This window comes from Gopherus evgoodei, chromosome 24 (genome assembly GCF_007399415.2).
Source record: "Gopherus evgoodei ecotype Sinaloan lineage chromosome 24, rGopEvg1_v1.p, whole genome shotgun sequence".
NCBI classification, from domain to species: Eukaryota; Metazoa; Chordata; order Testudines; family Testudinidae; genus Gopherus; species Gopherus evgoodei.
In genome coordinates this window covers 10,338,392-10,345,730 of record NC_044345.1, presented here as the reverse complement: position 1 = coordinate 10,345,730, position 7,339 = coordinate 10,338,392, and the positions used below count along the sequence as shown (strand labels likewise).

At 48.4% G+C, this 7,339-nt stretch overlaps 1 long non-coding RNA gene across 1 annotated transcript; it reads left to right on the top strand.

Annotated features, from left to right (window-relative positions):
* Nucleotides 1-2,318: 2,318 nt before the first annotated feature.
* Nucleotides 2,319-5,433, top strand: LOC115639389. Its single transcript, XR_003997652.1, has 3 exons — nt 2,319-2,528; nt 3,166-3,300; nt 4,236-5,433. It is a non-coding gene; the product is annotated as an uncharacterized LOC115639389 (long non-coding RNA).
* The last annotated feature ends 1,906 nt before the right edge of the window (nt 5,434-7,339 follow it).

Sequence of the window (7,339 nt, the reverse complement as noted above, 5' to 3'; positions counted from 1 at the left end):
GATCTGCGGAGAGAAGAAGCTGTGCAGGCACAGCTCCAATCCAGCCATAGAAACATCAATATCTACAAGCAGATTGCTCGGGGCACTGGGGAGAAGGGCTACAAGAGGGACCCGGAGCAGTGCCATGTGAAAGCCAGGGAGCTGCAGCAGGCATACCAGAAGGCAAGGAAGGTTAGCACTTCTTCTGGCGCGGAGTCGCAGATATGCTGCTTTTACAAAGAGCTGCATGCCATTCTCTGCAGACACTCCACCCCACCCCCACCAAGACCCCTGTGGATACTTGGAGGAGCTGGAGTGAACAGGTCCCCGGAGTGCACAGTGAGGAGGACATGTTGGGTGAGGAATAGGAGGAGGAGGAGTATGGGGGACAGGTGACGGGGGTCCAGGGGCACAATGAGCCAGGACCTGTTCTGAGTCCAGAGCAGTTGAGCCAGTCCCTACAGTCCAGCACAGGTGAGCCTGATGCAGAGGAGGAAGCTCAGGTAAATATGCCGTTTGCTTTGATATTGCTGGTACACATCTGTTCATTTACTGTTTTGTAATCATGCTAGAAGAGGTAGTGAAATAACCAATAGAGGTAGAGTCACCATCTGCTTCTCGACCCCCTGTACAGTCCGGCAGAGAGGATCCTGCAGAACAGTTTGTTTCTGTGCACTGGGATGCTCAGTGAATCCTCCACAGAGATCTTGAGGAAACTTTCATGGAGGTGCTCTGCAATCCTCTGTCAAGGTTTCTGGGGAGTGTTGCCTTGTTTGTTCCATCGCGGTAGGATACTTTCCCACACTACTCAGCAGTTCCTTTACCAGGTACCATTGCAGCACACAAGCTAGCAGCATACGGACATGGTCTGCAACCAGATGCATGCAGGAGCTATTCCCTTCCAGCATCACCCTCAGGAGTGAGATATCAGCTAAAATCACCACTGCGTGGAAAATAGTATCAATGCTCAAAAAGAACAGGAGTACTTGTGGCACCTTAGAGACTAACGAAATACAGGGAGCATGAAAAGGTGGGAGTTGTCATACCAACTCTGAGAGGCCAATTAAGTGAGAGAAAAAACTTTTGAAATGATAATCAAGAAAGCCCAGTACAGACAGTTTAAGAAGTGTGAGAATACTTACATGGGGAGATAGATTCAATGTTTGTAATGACTCAGCCACTCCCAGTCCCTATTCAAGCCTAAGTTGACTGTATCTAGTTGGCATATCAATTCGAGTTCAGCAGTTTCTTGTTGGGAGTCTGTTTTTGAGGCTTTTGGCCAAACTGGACAGTCTCTAAGCAAAAGAATAAATGGACACAAATCTGACATCAGGAATCGTAACATTCAAAAACCAGTAGGAGAACACTTTAACCTGTCTGGTCACTCAATAACAGACCTCAGGGTGGCAATTTTGCAACAGAAAAGCTTCAAAAACAGACTCCAACAAGAAACTACTGAACTCGAATTGATATGCAAATTAGATGCAATCAATTTAGGATTGAATAGGGGGACTGGGAATGGCTGAGCCATTACAAACATTGAATCTATCTCCCCATGTAAGTATTCTCACACTTCTTATCAAACTGTCTGCACTGGGCTATCTTGCTTATCACTTCAAAAGTTCGAGTTCCAGTTATTTCTCTTTACAGACTGAACCTCTGTCCCAGCCTGGACTCAACCTCTGCCTTTCTCTTCAGGTGTTTTTAGCAATCTTTCTTCTTGGACCAGGAGGTAATGGAGTTCAGTACCGTTTGCCTTACTCCCCGGCCTTAAATAGAATTTAAATCAGGAGGGAACCCTTTGTTTCCAGTGGAAAAATACCAGCAGTGTCCAAGGTGGTACTCCGTACTAGGTGACATCATCAGATGACCCTGCAGTGTCAAAGCAACATCCCAGGAAGCTCTTTGGGATGGTGGGAGATTAGTGTCTCCAAAATTCTATTGTCCTTCTTAAATGACTCATTCAGGCTGATTGCCTACCGTCTGGTGGGCGTTCCCACATTTGTAATTGTTACAAAGTCAATATTCCTAACCTCAGATACGGAAATGATACATGCATACAAATTGGATAAACATAATCAGTAGATTATAATATTTTCAATGATACTCACATGACTCATCTTGCATAAAGCATATCTTAGTTATGCCATATTCATATCATACCAATATTTCTATGAAGAATATGTGGAGTCACACAGCACATAGGTCCAGTACAGTGAGAAGTTATTTAAAAACTCTGCTCACATATACAAAGAGTCTTTCTGATCCCAAAGGGTCAGCCACTTTACCAGGTCAATATTAGTTTGGATCTTACCCAAAATACCACGCTGCCAGCCAATCCTTTAGTGATTAAAACTAAAGATTTATTATAAAGGAAAAAGAAAGAACAAGAAGAGTAAAACAGTCACACACATGCAAAGACTTCAAAGTCCAAATATCTGGTTCTTAGCAGTATTGGTGAGTTTGCTGGCTTGAAAGCCCCTCTGGAACACATCCAGAGCCTGGAGTCACACATGCAGAGCTTCGTTTGGAGAAAAGCCACTCCAGAGGTAAGAAGCAGGAATGAAGACAAAACAGAGATGAGGCAGCTGCCCTTTATATTCCTTTTGCCATGTGGCTTGTACTTCCTGTGTCCCAAACATAAGCTTCACAGCACATGGCATGGAAAAGCCTTAGGCATAGGCACCGACTTCCCCTCTGCCCAGTGGGTGCTCGACCCCCCCCGGCCCCACTCTGCACTGCCCTTGTCCCACCCCCATTCCACCCTTTCCCCAAAGTCCCCTTCCCGCCCTGCCTTTTCCCACCTAGCACCGCCCCTTCTCACCCCCATTCCAGCCCCTTTCCCCAAGTCCCCGCCCCTTCTCTGCCTCCTCCCCTGAGTGTGCCCCCTCCCTGCTCCTCCCCCTCCCTCCCGGACAGTCCTAAGTGCTACCGAACAGCTGTTAGGTGGGGGGGGGGAAGTGCTGGGAGGGAGGGGAGGATTGGGGATGCAGCGTGCTCAGGCAGGGAGAAGGAGGCAAGGAGCGGAGAGCTTCGCTGCCGGTGGGTGCAGAGTCCCCACTGATTTTTCCCTGTAGGTGCTCCAGCCCCGGAGCACCCATCGAGTTGCCGCCTATGGCCTTAGGACTTGTCTACACTTACCGGGGGATTGACGCGTAGTGATCAATGTATTGGTGGTCGATTTAGCAGATCTAGTGAAGACCTGCGAAATCAACCACAGATCGCTCTCCCCTCGACTCCTGTACTCCACCTGAACCAGAAGCGCAAGTGGAATCTATGGGAGAGCGTCTCCTGTCTACATAGCACACCGTGGACCCCACGGTAAGTAGATCTAAGTATGTCGACTTTAGGCACGTTATTCACATAGCTGAAGCAGAGTAACTTAGATCAGTCTCCCCCCGTAGTGTAGACAAGGCGTTAGAGTTCGCTGTCCACAGACATGCCCTTGCATGTCTTGCTGACTCATAAGATGTAGCCCCTGCCTTCTTGCAGTGGGTTAATTGTATAGCTGATGACCCTTGATGGGCCATCGAACAGGCTAGACAGTGCTGATTCCAAACAGTCTGGGGGGATACCTACGTATCTATAACTCACAATATAAACGTGGTAGAAACATACAAATAAGACTATAATCCTTGTGAAATCACACATGTCCACTCACGCCTTACACGGCATATCTGGCACGATTCATTGCAATTTTATAATATTGGTATTAATAATAATATAAAATATTTCACATATTCAGGGCTGGCGTTTCCATTTAGGTGGCCTAGGCAATCGCCTATGGTGCCAGGATTATTGGGGGGTAGCAGGCAGCTCTGGTTGACCTGCCGCAGTTGTGCCTGCGGAGGGTCCGCTGGTCCCACGGCTCCGGTGGAGCTGCCGCAGGCATTTCTGCGGATGGTCCGCTGCTCCCACGGCTCCGGTGGACCTCCCGCAGGCCCGACTGTGGCAGCTCCACCGGAGCCGCAGACCAAGGGACCCTCCGCAGGCACGACTGCGACAGGTCCCACGGGCGTGGGGTGGCGAAATGGCCGTGCGCCTAGGGCACTAAAAATACTAGCGCTGGTCCTGCACATTTTCCATGCAACATCAAACTCACCATGGCTGGGACTGCTGTCATGCTCTATGAATCCCAAGGAGAAGTGAGCATGTAGTGCTAGCAACTTGTGTGGATCAAGGGGAGGGAGTTCAATATACCACAGAGCTCATGAATACGCTCACAGTAGCATCTCTGTGCATTGTATCTTTTGCAGCGGGAAAAGTGGCTTCGAAGATCTTTCCATCCACACCAGCGGCTCAGCCAGAGAAGGAGATGTGGGATGACATGTTCCAAGAGATTCTGCAAGCCTCTGGTGCTTCAGATACCAAGCACAGGGCTTGGAGGATCACCCCTGTGGACAGAATGGATGAGGATGGAGCGGAGAGGAGAAAAGCGTAGCAAAAGGAGAGGGATGTGCAGCAGGAGATGCCAACGCTTCTCAAGAGGCAAACAGACATGCTGCAGACTCTGGTTGACCTTCAGGTTCAAGATACCCATATTCGTCTCCCTCTGCAGCCCATAGAGAATTGCATTCTGGGACTTCCCTACACCCCCTGCCCTCACCTCACATTCCATGTGGCATCCAGGGCCGCTGCCCTATGCCTGCCACTCCACCCTGGGGGAAAGTGCAAGCAAAAACAGCTGCACATATACTGACCTGGAGAGACAAGGTTGGAGTATGTACTTGTGAAATTAAAATGACTGTTCTCACCTCTCTAAAGGTTCTTTTCCATGCATTTACAGTTTCATTCAATTACAGATATGTCTATTTATATGGGTTTGAAATAAAAGTCTATTTATGGAAACTTAATTCATCTTTATTAGTTCCCAACATGTGCTGGCTGGGGCTGACATCATTCACAGATAGTAGCAATAGGTGTATTTGCAATGTTATATTAATACACACACAGCACTCATTATGCCTGGGGGAATTCTGCGCCACTGCACACAGGCAGAATTCATGGCTCCACAGATTCTTTTTTCTCTGCAGAATATGGATTCTGCTGGAGAGCTGCTGCAGTTACACCTTTTGCTCACCAGAGGCTGTTGTGGCACCAGAAGAGAGGGCAGTCATTTCTCTGCAGAATATGGATTCTGATGGAGAGGCGACGTTTTTCACAGTGGGGCCAGGTGAGGAGGCACATGAGGGACAGAGTGTGGCACATGGGGCTGCTGGGAGATCACAGACAAGGGTTCAGAAGGGCTAGTGGGTGGTACAGACTGGGGCGCAGGCTCAGGAGCTAGTGGGGTGACAGCATTGAGCCGGAGGCTGAATGGAACGGGGGGTGCAGGGACACATTTGGATGAGGGGGCTGTAGGGTCACACAGGGACAGGGTAGGATGCTGCAAGGACATATGGGGATGGGGGTAGATGTGCCTGACTGAATGGGAGAGGCTGGGGGTCAGCCATGGGGGAGGGTCCCCAACTCCCTAACCATCCCTCCCTCCCACAATACCTCCACCCGTTCCATACTTCTCCCACCCACACCCAACAGCCCTCCAGGTTCACTCTCAGGTTCCATCCCTCTCCCTCAGCTCCTTCATTACCCCGACTCCCCCAAGCCTTTGCAGTGCTTCTGGGGGTTGCAGGAAATACGATTCCATATTGTAGTTTAAATGAATTATTACTCCAAGTTCTGTATTAATATGCCTAGTAAGGAATCTATTCTTTCCTGACTCTTTTTTTGTCTGTATTATTACAGACATACTTGCTGACAGGTATTTTGAAATAAATGACCACAATAATTGCAACCGGCATGATTATATTGCGTTATTATGACAAATAAAATATGCAGAGTTTTGCAGAATTTTAAAATATTGTGCACAGTATTTTTTATTTTTTTGGCGCAGAATTCCCCCAGGAGTAACTCATTACTAGGTTCATCCCAGGGTGCAAAACAATAATGCCAGGCAAAACACACTACAGCACACACATTACTGTGTCTCACTATGAAAATGGTCTTTTAAAGCTTTCCTGAGCTCCTTTGAGCTCTTCTTATAGCCTTGGTATCTGGCTGTTCAAAATCAGCAGACAGCAGTTCTACCTCTGCCCTCCATTGAGGCAGAAACTTTTCCCGCTTTCCTTCGCAGATATTATGAAGCACACAGCAGGCAGCTATAATCCTTGGGATATTTTTTCACTGAGAGCTAATCTCATGGGTAGACAACGGCAGCGACCCTTCAAAAAGCCAAAGGCACATTCAGCTGTCACTCTGCAGCTGCTGAGCCCGTAGTTGAAGTGCTCCTTGCTGCTGTTGAGGTGGCTGGTGTATGGCTTCATGAGCCCCGGGAACAAGGAGTAGGTCACTTTCAAGGTCACTATTAGCACCCCAATGGTAATCCTCTGAACTAGAAAGAAGGTCCCTGCTTGTAGCTTTCTGAACAGGCCTGTGTTCTTAAAGATGCGTGCATCAAGCACCTTCTCTGATCATCCTCTGTTAATGTCAGTAAAACATCTTGTATGATGCATCAGCTGTTGCAATACCATAGAAAAATAGCCCTTTCTGTTGATGTACTCCATGGCAAAGTGGTATCAAAATAAGGATAGGCGTACACTCCCCCTGGTAGTGGAAGTTCTGGTAGTGCCCACTGTTGGAGACAGGCTACTGGGCTACACGGGCTATTGATCTGATCCAGTAAGGCAGCCCTGATGTTCTTGAATTGATTGTGGACTCTCAATACATTGGCATCCAGTGTAGGCAGGCAGCTAACAATGTGATGCGATCCTAGTTAAAGTTGTCCCCAAATTTTCATCTTAGTCAGGGTGTAAACATTCTCTAGAACTGTGTTTGAGTGAAGGATCCCTGGACCCTTTCAAATGCTTATCATAGGTCAGGAATTGCTTGAAGAAACCAGTGAGGTTATTTGTTACTACATCAAAAAGCAGCATGAGTGTTCCATGGGCCATTCACCCGGGGCGATGGTTACTCTGCTGAGGTCACCATTATGTTTTGTGTGACAGAGCACGGTGGCTGAAGTTGGCAGACGTTGCTCTGCGGTATGCACTGGCGGTGGCAGTTCATACCCCTTAGGTTATGAGCTACATAGCTGCTGGGAGCTGTGATTCCCTGCTTGAGTGTGGCTGTGGCAGCACGGGCTGTGGGTTGAGTTAGCTGTCCGAGCATGTACCCAGGGAGTTGGGTGTGGTTGTACTTGGGCAGGTAGCCTGAGCCACCACGGCCAAACTGCTATTTTTGGGCATTAGCTTGACGACAGCTAGCATGTTTCCATCTACCCCAGTTGGCAATTACACCTCCCAGCTGCTATGGATATGTGCCCATTGAGAGTTAACAGCAGTGCTGGAGGTGAGGGGAAGGT